Raw genomic sequence first — 9921 nt, forward strand, 5'->3', positions numbered from 1 at the left:
TGTAATAATCTTTCTTGGCCCATCTCATAATGAATACTAACTTATTCTTATACACTTTGTATTTAGTTTCAGCAGCCTTTTTTCTACATTTGATCAAATCTCTATAGTTTGTTTTTCTTTTTACATGTATTCTCTAACCACTTTGTTATCCATGGTTTTCTATTGTCGATCATTACTTTTTTGTTTATGTTGAACCATTGGGCAGTGCCTATCGTAAAGTGTCCGATAGATATTCAAAAAAGTATTGTAAGCAGCATTGACGTCTTCTACATAGACCCCCCTTGAAATGTATTAACGAAAATGTGTTATCTAATACTATACATTCACTAAATTGTTACTCCGTATAATTACAATTGGCTTCAATGGAATTAAACACGTCTTTCTGGGTCGATATCGCATTCAAAGTCTTGTATTTTATCGCCACATAAATATTCGTCTGTTGATTCTGTCATATTTCATGGAATATATATATATTCAACTGCTTTGCATTTCAAGTCACCGTCGACAAACACAGCTGCAGGTAGGATTGCATCCAGCTCACTCAATCAGAATGGAGTGATTGACAGTGTCGAAGGCCTTTTGTAGGTCCAGCATGACCATGCCGCAGTATTTGCCTGCGTCCACCTCTTGTTTGATGTGGTCGTTCAAATAGAGCAGGTGAATTGATGATGAATGAATGAAAATGGGGGACCCTGATGTAAACAAGACGAAAGTCTTTCTCTGGTCTGCATCCCCTTAACAATTGTATGTATTGAGCTGTACTGTACCCATTCTGCAATCTGTTAATAAACTTTTCAATCAATCAATGTGTCAGTGGAGTGGGATGTTCTGAAGCCAGATTGGAATTCGTAGATTAGATTTTTTTCCGCTAGGTACTTTTCGACCTGTTCGTAGACTATTTTTTCCATGACTTTCGAGATGGAGATAAGAATAGAAACAGGGCGGTAGTTGCAATGCAACATGACCGAATGATTGATTGAAAACTGTATTAACATATTGCAGAATGGGTACAGTACAGTACAGCTCAATACACACAATTGTTAAGGGGATGCAGACCAGAGAAAGGCTTTCGTCTTGTTTACATCAGGGTCCCCCATTTTCAATTCATCAGGACATATATGACATACATGACACACAGATAGACAGTACTGCTACATCTATACATTTATGACATACCAGATTTACCAGATTTGCAAATACAGTACCGTTTGTGATACAAAAATAGTCCAGAAAAGATAGTATATACATTTGACGTAGAAACTGTACATTGGAGGAGGTTGGGTAGGTGGGGTGGGGGGGGGACTGTACATTGGAGGTGGTTGGGGGGGGGGTGGGTCACCCCTACATACGATAAAGACTTTTCCGGTCCTGTCTTTTTTGCTACAATGATGACAAAAGTGCTTGCTTTCAAAATAATGTTTATTTAAGAAACCGGGAAACACATTTGTGTGTATATGCAGGCTATATAATGCATTATTAACAGGTGTTTCAGGTCTAAATGGCTTAGTACTGTTGACATTACACTGCTTGTAGTTATTAGTAAATCAAATAGCATTAATAATTACAGAAAATTATCACTAAAGTGCTATCTGTTGCAGCTGCACATGCAGCTGCACACTTTTCCATAAAAATAGCATATTTGGATAAGTGTGACCATTTCTCAAAAACAGAAAATCATGTATTTTTTTTAAATACAGAAAAGGATCACTAAAGTGCTATCTGTTGCAGCTGCACTGTTCTCCATAAAAATAGCATATTTGGATAAGTTTGACCATTTCTCAAAAACAGAAAATCATGTATTCTTTTTAAATACAGAAAAGGATCACCAAGTTACCATTTCTCAAAAAATATAAATAAATACAGAAAATAAGCACTAGTTCACTCAGTGGAAATTTCTAGCTCAATGCGAGGTCTGCTGCTGCCGGCTAATAATACGGTCAATACGTGGGGAGATCTTTGACAAGGCAACACGCATGTCATCCTCAAGGCTCAACTTGGCCCTATATTTTGTTTTCAGAGCCGTCATGGATGAAAAGCCAGCTTCACACAGATATGTGGTGCTGAATGGTATCAACACCTTAACTGCTGCATCATGAGATACCCGACTTTCCAGTTGGTGTAGTCCACGACGCTGTTGTCGATCCAGTGCCACTCACCTGAAATAAGGAGAATCGGGATGAGATAATACTAATGCATGAAAAAACAGGTTTCAAGAGACTAAATTAAGTTTCGCATAGCGAAAGCTGGTAAGTAGCCACACACTATACCGAGCGACTGAACACTCGTTTCTCAAAGCCTTCCGTCACTTCTAGAATGGACTACAAGTGTTTTGTTGATTTACATCCACATCACTATTCATTCATCCTTATGCTGTTACTGCCGTCGGATTAGACTTTATTTGATTGGAAGAAGATCCCTCTGGAAAGAGTCGGGATTTGATGCAGGATATCGGCGGTATTATGCTAATTATATTTGTATTTTAACTAACCAGGTCGCAAATTAACCGCAAACAATAAAAATATTTTAGTTTGATCGCCACCGCGGTTGACCGCAGGCACTCGCCCACTATGGATCAGCCCACGCAAAATTTGTGTGTGTGTGTGAGAGAGACAGAATGAGGGGGAGAGAGAGGGGGAAGAGAGAGAGGGAGAGAGAAAGGGAAGGAGAGAGAGGGAGAGAGAAGGAGAGAGAAAGGGAAGGAGATAGAGGGAGAGAGAAAGAGGAGAGAGAGGGGGGAGAGAGATGGAGAGGGAGAGACACAGTGGGGGAGAGATAGAATCTGACAAGACAGAGAAATACACTTATTTGTTTGAACTGTATTATCCCTCGCCTGTTACACTTTGTGCATGTGTGAGAGAGAGAGAGAGAGAGAGAGAGAGAGTGTGTGAGATGGAGAGAGTGTGAGAGAGATATGGAGTGTTCATTCAGAGAGTGTTTGAATGAAGTACATTTGCTGAAATACAGTTGTTCTTAATTTTCACAGTTGTTCTTCATTTTCTCACTTGCTATGTGAGAATGTTAGTTATTATGTTCTCAATTCCCCTTGCATTGTTTGAGAATTGTGTGGAAGAGTTTGCTAGTTCTAGTACCCCTTTCGTACAAGTTAACAATAAATAATGGTATTAGGAATAACCACTGGGTTAGTATATTAGGACAAGTGCATGACAGTAAGGTTAGTTAGGGTTAGATATATTTATTAATTGTATTTCAGATATTGGTTGAAGAAGTGTGTCTTTAGTCGACAGCAAAAGATTGGATGAGTTTCGGCTGTCCTAACTGTGGTGGGAAGTTCGTTCTACCATTATGGGGCAAGGACTGAGAATAGGCGGCTTCTCTTTGATGACCCTCCCGGAGCTTGGATAGGAGTAGGTCTGAGGCAGCTGGAAGATGCAGAGCGTATAGGGGTCTTGAGGGTGTGTAGTTAGAGACCATTGACCGGAGGTAGGCGGGAGCCGTTCCCTTTGCCACACGATATGCCTGGTCGAGGGCCTTGAAGCGGATTCGTGCGGCAATGGGGAGCCAGTGCAGGTCCCTAAGAAGTGGGGTGACATGGGCCGACTTCGGTAGGTTTGAGATCAGGCGGGAAACTGCGTTCTGAATGAGCATGTAACCAACAAGCATCTGTACGGGGGACTACCAAGGCTGAGCGACAAGGTGGCATCCAGGAGGATGAAACTTGCAGGTCACTGCCACCGACACCACGTACTTCCGACTAGCAAGCTAGTGCTCTGGGAGTCAACACACGGGCACCGACCAAGAGGATGTCCCACGCTAACATATGTAGACATACTGAGGAAGGACGCAGGTGTGGAGAGCCCTACGCAACTGGTCGGATGTATGGAGGATCGGGATGATTGGAATCTCCACTGGCGAACCCGTCTGAGGACGGCCAAATTAATGAATGACTACTGGTTTATTGAAGGTTCCCAACCACAGCCAAAAGAAAATCAAGGAGGCAGCCTTTGCGAATGATGCACCAAAGCCATGGAACACCCTATGGACATTAGGCTAGATCACTAAATATTTTCAAAAGTAAGCTAAATACGTACCTCGTTCACCGTAGCCTTTTAATACACTCTGCTACTTATACTCATTACATGCACAGTGATTATTGTACTGTAAATTAGAGCGATTTTATTGCACTGCACTATTGCACTATTTTATGCTAATTGCATGCTAATATTATGCCTATGTCTATTTTATGTCCATTATGTCTACATTACTGCTGTGAAGGTGCTATGCAAATTAAGTTATTATTATTATTATTATTATTATTATTATTATTATTATTATTATTATTATTATTATTATTATTATTATTATTATCATCATATAGAGATATTCAGACCTGGTGACCTCTTGCAGAGAGAGTAGTGGCTGTTGCTGCATGCTGCCGTCTTCCACGTTCGGTCCACGTCCATGTAGACAGGGCTCTACGCTAACCTTTTTCATTAGGGGCACAGGTGCTCCTAAATGAAAACATTTAGGAGCACACAAAGAAATTTAGGAGCACAGTGAATTTTTTTCTAGTAACTGAGTTTATTAACAAACTCAAATTTTTTTAAACAAAAATAAATGTACATGTATAGTAGTACTCTGTATGTGCATGTTCAAATGGGAACGGAACTGTGCAATAGCACCAAAGTCACTGGCCCACACTGTGTGTGCTAAACAAACTCACATTTTTTAAACAAAAATAAATGTACATGTATAGTAGTACTCTGTATGTGCATGTTCAAATGGGAACGGAACTGTGCAATAGCACCAAAGTCACTGGCCCACACTGTGTGTGTGTGCTAAACAAACTCACAAGGATGGTCTCTCCTTTCTCAATATGTACAAATCTCTACACTGGATGACTGGATGTGCCGCCGCGAGACGTTGTGTTTTACTACCGAATCTCTTCAGGTGCGGGTTTCCCGACACAAAGGGCGTATTGCCTGCCTGTTTCTGCAATATTTACAAAACATGACATTGTTTTCCAACTCTAGCCATGGGAAAATGTTTAGCCAATTCACGTTAAATTTGTATGTCTTCCCTCCGGCTCCAGTGGGTGTAGCATCGTTAGCTACAGTGGGTACATTGGGTGTAGCTTCGTTAGCTACAGTGGGTACATTGGGTGTAGCTTCATTAGCTAGTTAGCTACAGTGGGTACATTGGGTGCTACAGTGGGGGTAGTAGTGGGTGTAGCCTCGCTAGCATGCTGGCTAGCGTCAGTATCTTGGTTAACTATCACCTCTGTAACATGAGCTGCCTCGCCTGACTTCTCATTCTCCGGTATCTTTCGCGCAAAATAAAAATGAATGGGCAATACATGGCTGTATTGTCTGACTCAGACACTGACGCTCATAGATATATCTATGCTGACGCTAAAAATTACTTTCAGTTTCCAGTCGCGTGACCACAGGAAACTCTACTGTGATTGGAACGTTTATGCGGCTGTGAACTGTGGGACTTGTAGTTTTTTAACGATTCTCGCAGCGGAGAAAAAAAAGGACGAATGAGGCTGTACTCTGCACTCGCCGGCCCCACTCGCACGCCGTGCGAGTACTTGATTTTGCAGGTTCGCACACACATATTTTTAGGGGCATATGCGAGCAATTTGCTCGCACTGTAGAGCCCTGACACAGGCGTCGTTCATTGTAGGCTCGTTTCTCCCCCATTTGGTGTAGCATGTCCTTCATGCTCTGTAAATAACTATGTACAGATACCGAGATGTCACACCATGTTACCTGTACCTGTTTATTGCACTATGTTTTTTTTTTATTGGATTCTATTATATGTTGTACCACTGTATTGCACATCGTTGCGGGCAAGACCACCCGCATTTCATTGTATACCTGTATGCCGTGACAATTAAAACTCTTGACTTGACTTGACTAGGAAAGAGGCCAGTTGTCCACCCACTTGAACCGGCCGCCAGTCTGAGAAAAGAGAAGTCACAAGAGAGAACAAGATCCTCTGTGAACAAACAACTGTCTGACCCAGTGTCCTTGACCCTTTCACTGTGACAATACAGAAGGTTAGCCCTTTACTATCACACAACCGACGGCGATGCTCCATCATTAGCTCCACGGATGCAGAGCTAATGATGGAGCATCGCCGTCGGTTGCGTGATAGTAAAGGGTTAACCTTCTGTCGTGTGGCAGTGAAAGGGTTAACACATTGGTTGCCAGCCGGATATGACAATTTATCGCTTGGATGCCACCACGTTAATCAATGGGAGGATGAGCACATTTGCGAATGCATAAACTATATCTTAAATTATGGCTATGTGTCTAATACACCCGTCGCTTATCAATGACTTGCTTGCAGTCAAAGATGTACAAAACGGATTGTTTTTTCATCAGTACATTTCCGTTTTATACCGTTTTGAATACGAGTATAGTTTCGGAGAGTTCTAGTAATTTCAGAGAAATTCCACAAAAATAGCCATTTACTGGAATACACAAAACACATTGTCATTTTCCGGCTGATTTATGAATAGTTTTCAAATAAACTATAGATTATCGAGAGTATTTGTGTTCTTATGCAAGATACAAAAGCGGGCTGAAAAATAATTTATTCGTGCCACGCTCAGCGCCTAACGCCACACACAGAGATAATAATAATAATTTATGGATAATAACTTATGGATCTGCAGGGTAATGAAGGCTTGTATTATCGGGTTCAGGATATTGGCCAGATATGCGTCGTCTGCTTGGCACTGCCTCCTGGCCTCGTCCCACTTCATCTTCTGGGCCACCAGTTTGAAGGAGTCATTGCCCAGCTTGTAGAAAGTACTAGGTGACACGGTTGTGGCGGGGACCACTATCTGAGAATCTGACACAATATGAAACAGTAGTTGTCTTTCAGAAACAAAAGTATGACAGTGTGTGAATGTACCTTGAAATGGATTTAAAAAGCTAGATACATACACCCTTTCACTACCACACTACCAACGGGTTAACCCTTTCACTGCAACAATACAGAAAATATCACAACTTCATTGTACATGAGAATAATATAGTCCCCTTCGGATGTATATATATTTTATTATCTCGTTTTCTTACAAAGTACTGTATATCTTTGTCATAAACTGCATCTTTAGTACTTGTGTGAATTTAGCCGTACTGTATTGTACCCATTCTGCAATCTGTTAATAACGTTTTCAATCAATCACATCATGGGGGGAAATTAGCTAAGGTTTGATTTGTTTATTTAAGATTGCAGAATAAATACAGTAAAAACAACTGCTAATTGGGGTTGCATAACAGAGAGATAGAAAGTCTTGTTTACATCAGGTCCCCATTTTCAATTCATCATGACATACACGACATACAGATATACAGTACTGTTACATCCAGACATTTACTGTAGTTAGAGTATGGATAAATAGCTAACGTTAAATTAGGCTATCGATATACTAACGTTAGGTAACGTTAGCTAGCTAGCAAGCTATGAACAACCAGTACAGCTAACATGAACGTGTTTACCTACTCTACTTTCGTTAACGTTAGCTGACGTTATGAAAGCTATGATCTGTAATGTCAACTGGATAACGTTAGCTATTTATTCATCTATGCTAATATTGTCAGCTTATTTACTCACCCATTTGATGTGTGTTTCTCCCGATCATTCAATACATTGTTGACGGTAGAACAATGTAGTTTGAGAAGCCGTGAGTCCGTGACCACTTCCGGTAAAACGATAGCAATTTATCCGGCAACTTATCTAATTTAACAGAAAATTAAAACATCTTTTCAAAATCTTTCTTCACATCTAGATTTGTAAATTCCACATAACCTTAGATGTTGTTCTTTAATGTGTCACAGCAGCACAAACATTCCCCACGTTTAACATTCACAAACACTAAAACTACGATACCCAGAGCTCATCGCGCAAACTCGAAGCGAACATACGTCATCTCTCCTCGCCACGTCCTTTTACAATTCCTCATCGGCAACTTATCTAATTTAAAAGAAAATTAAAACATCTTTTCAAAATCTTTCTTCACATCTAGATTTGTAAATTCCACATAACCTTAGATGTTGTTCTTTAATGTGTCACAGCAGCACAAACATTCCCCACGTTTAACATTCACAAACACTAAAACTACGATACCCAGAGCTCATCGCGCAAACTCGAAGCGAACATACGTCATCTCTCCTCGCCACGTCCTTTTACAATTCCTCATCGGCAACTTATCTAATTTAAAAGAAAATTAAAACATCTTTTCAAAATCTTTCTTCACATCTAGATTTGTAAATTCCACATAACCTTAGATGTTGTTCTTTAATGTGTCACAGCAGCACAAACATTCCCCACATTTAACATTCACAAACACTAAAACTACGATACCCAGAGCTCATCGCGCAAACCCGAAGCGAACACACGTCATCTCTCCTCGCCACGTCCTTTTACGATTCCTCATCGGCAACTTATCTAATTTAAAAGAAAATTAAAACATCTTTTCAAAATCTTTCTTCACATCTAGATTTGTAAATTCCATATAACCTTAGATGTTGTTCTTTAAACATTACGTAGGCCCCTTACCCGCTCGCGAATTGAACACCACCCCATACGTTAGGCTAAAACCAAAGATTTTCGTCCATCAGCCCGTTTTAAACAGCGTAAATACGACATTTCTCTCCGTTTTAAAGCAATCAACGTATATACGCCAACTCCCGCACACCTTAGCTAGTATCCCTCCGTTTTTAACAACAATCCAAGGTCGCAACATATTTTAAAACACATAATTTGTTGAGCTGGGGACTATAAACAGAACCGTGCACGGAAAGGGCTGTAGCGTATTTCTGTATGCCTAGCCCTGCCCCCCAGACTTCAGAATGACCCAATCAAATGTGCCCTATCATTGAAATGCAAATACCAGCAGCTACGTCATGTACCACGCCCCTAGACGTCCGCCCCCAGACGTTGCTACTCATCCCAGCTAGTTCATTCGCAGGTTGCAAATGAACTAGCTGGGTACCCAACTAGTTCATTCGCAGGTTGCGAATGAACTAGCTGGGTACCCAACTAGCTCATTCGCAAAATGATCCTTGCGAATGAACTAGCTGGGTACCCAGCTAGCTAGGTCATCTTTGCGAATGAACTAGTTGGGTACCCAGCTAGCTAGGTCATCTTTGCGAATGAACTAGTTGGGTACCCAGCTAGTTCATTCGCAAAATGGTCCTTGCGAATGAACTAGCTGGGTACCCAGCTAGCTAGGTCATCTTTGCGAATGAACTAGTTGGGTACCCAGCTAGCTAGGTCATCTTTGCGAATGAACTAGTTGGGTACCCAGCTAGTTCATTCGCAAAATGGTCCTTGCGAATGAACTAGCTGGGTACCCAGCTAGCTAGGTCATCTTTGCGAATGAACTAGTTGGGTACCCAGCTAGTTCATTCGCAAAATGGTCCTTGCGAATGAGCTAGCTGGGTACCCAGCTAGCTAATGTGTCAGCTAGCTGGGTACCCAGCTAGCTCATTCGCAAGTACCATTTTGCGAATGAGCTAGCTACTAGCTGAGGCAAAATTTGGTGTAAAGCCTATGGGACAAAGCCGGCTAGTTAACTAGCTAGGACACGTGCTACCTAGCTAGCTGGGTACCCAGCTAGCTGACACATTTGCAACCTAGGTAGTGAGCTAGCTCATTCGCAAATGTGTCTTTGCGAATGAACTAGCTGGGTACCCAGCTAGCTAGGTAATCTTTGCGAATGAGCTAGTTGGGTACCTAGCTAGTTCATTCGCAAAATTGTTCCTGTGAATGAGCTAGCTAGGTACCCAGCTAGTTCATTCGCAAAGACACATTAGCTAGCTGGGTACCCAGCTAGCTAGGTCATCTTTGCGAATGAGCTAGTTGGGTACCTAGCTAGTTCATTCGCAAAATTGTTCCTGTGAATGAGCTAGCTAGGTACCCAGCTAGTTCATTCGCAAAGAC

The 9921-nt window shown here is 41.4% G+C and overlaps 1 long non-coding RNA gene across 1 annotated transcript; it reads right to left on the reverse strand.

Moving 5' to 3' along the window:
• Positions 1-1437: 1437 nt before the first annotated feature.
• On the reverse strand, positions 1438-6817 carry LOC311238333. The gene is made up of 4 exons (XR_014620356.1): positions 6630-6817; positions 5841-5924; positions 4349-4469; positions 1438-2156 (listed from the first exon to the last, which is right to left on the reverse strand). It is a non-coding gene; the product is annotated as an uncharacterized lncRNA (long non-coding RNA).
• Between the last annotated feature and the right edge of the window lie 3104 nt (positions 6818-9921).

Source organism: Notolepis coatsorum (assembly GCF_963971535.1).
Source record: "Notolepis coatsorum genome assembly, chromosome: 12".
Lineage (NCBI taxonomy): Eukaryota > Metazoa > Chordata > Actinopteri > Aulopiformes > Paralepididae > Notolepis > Notolepis coatsorum.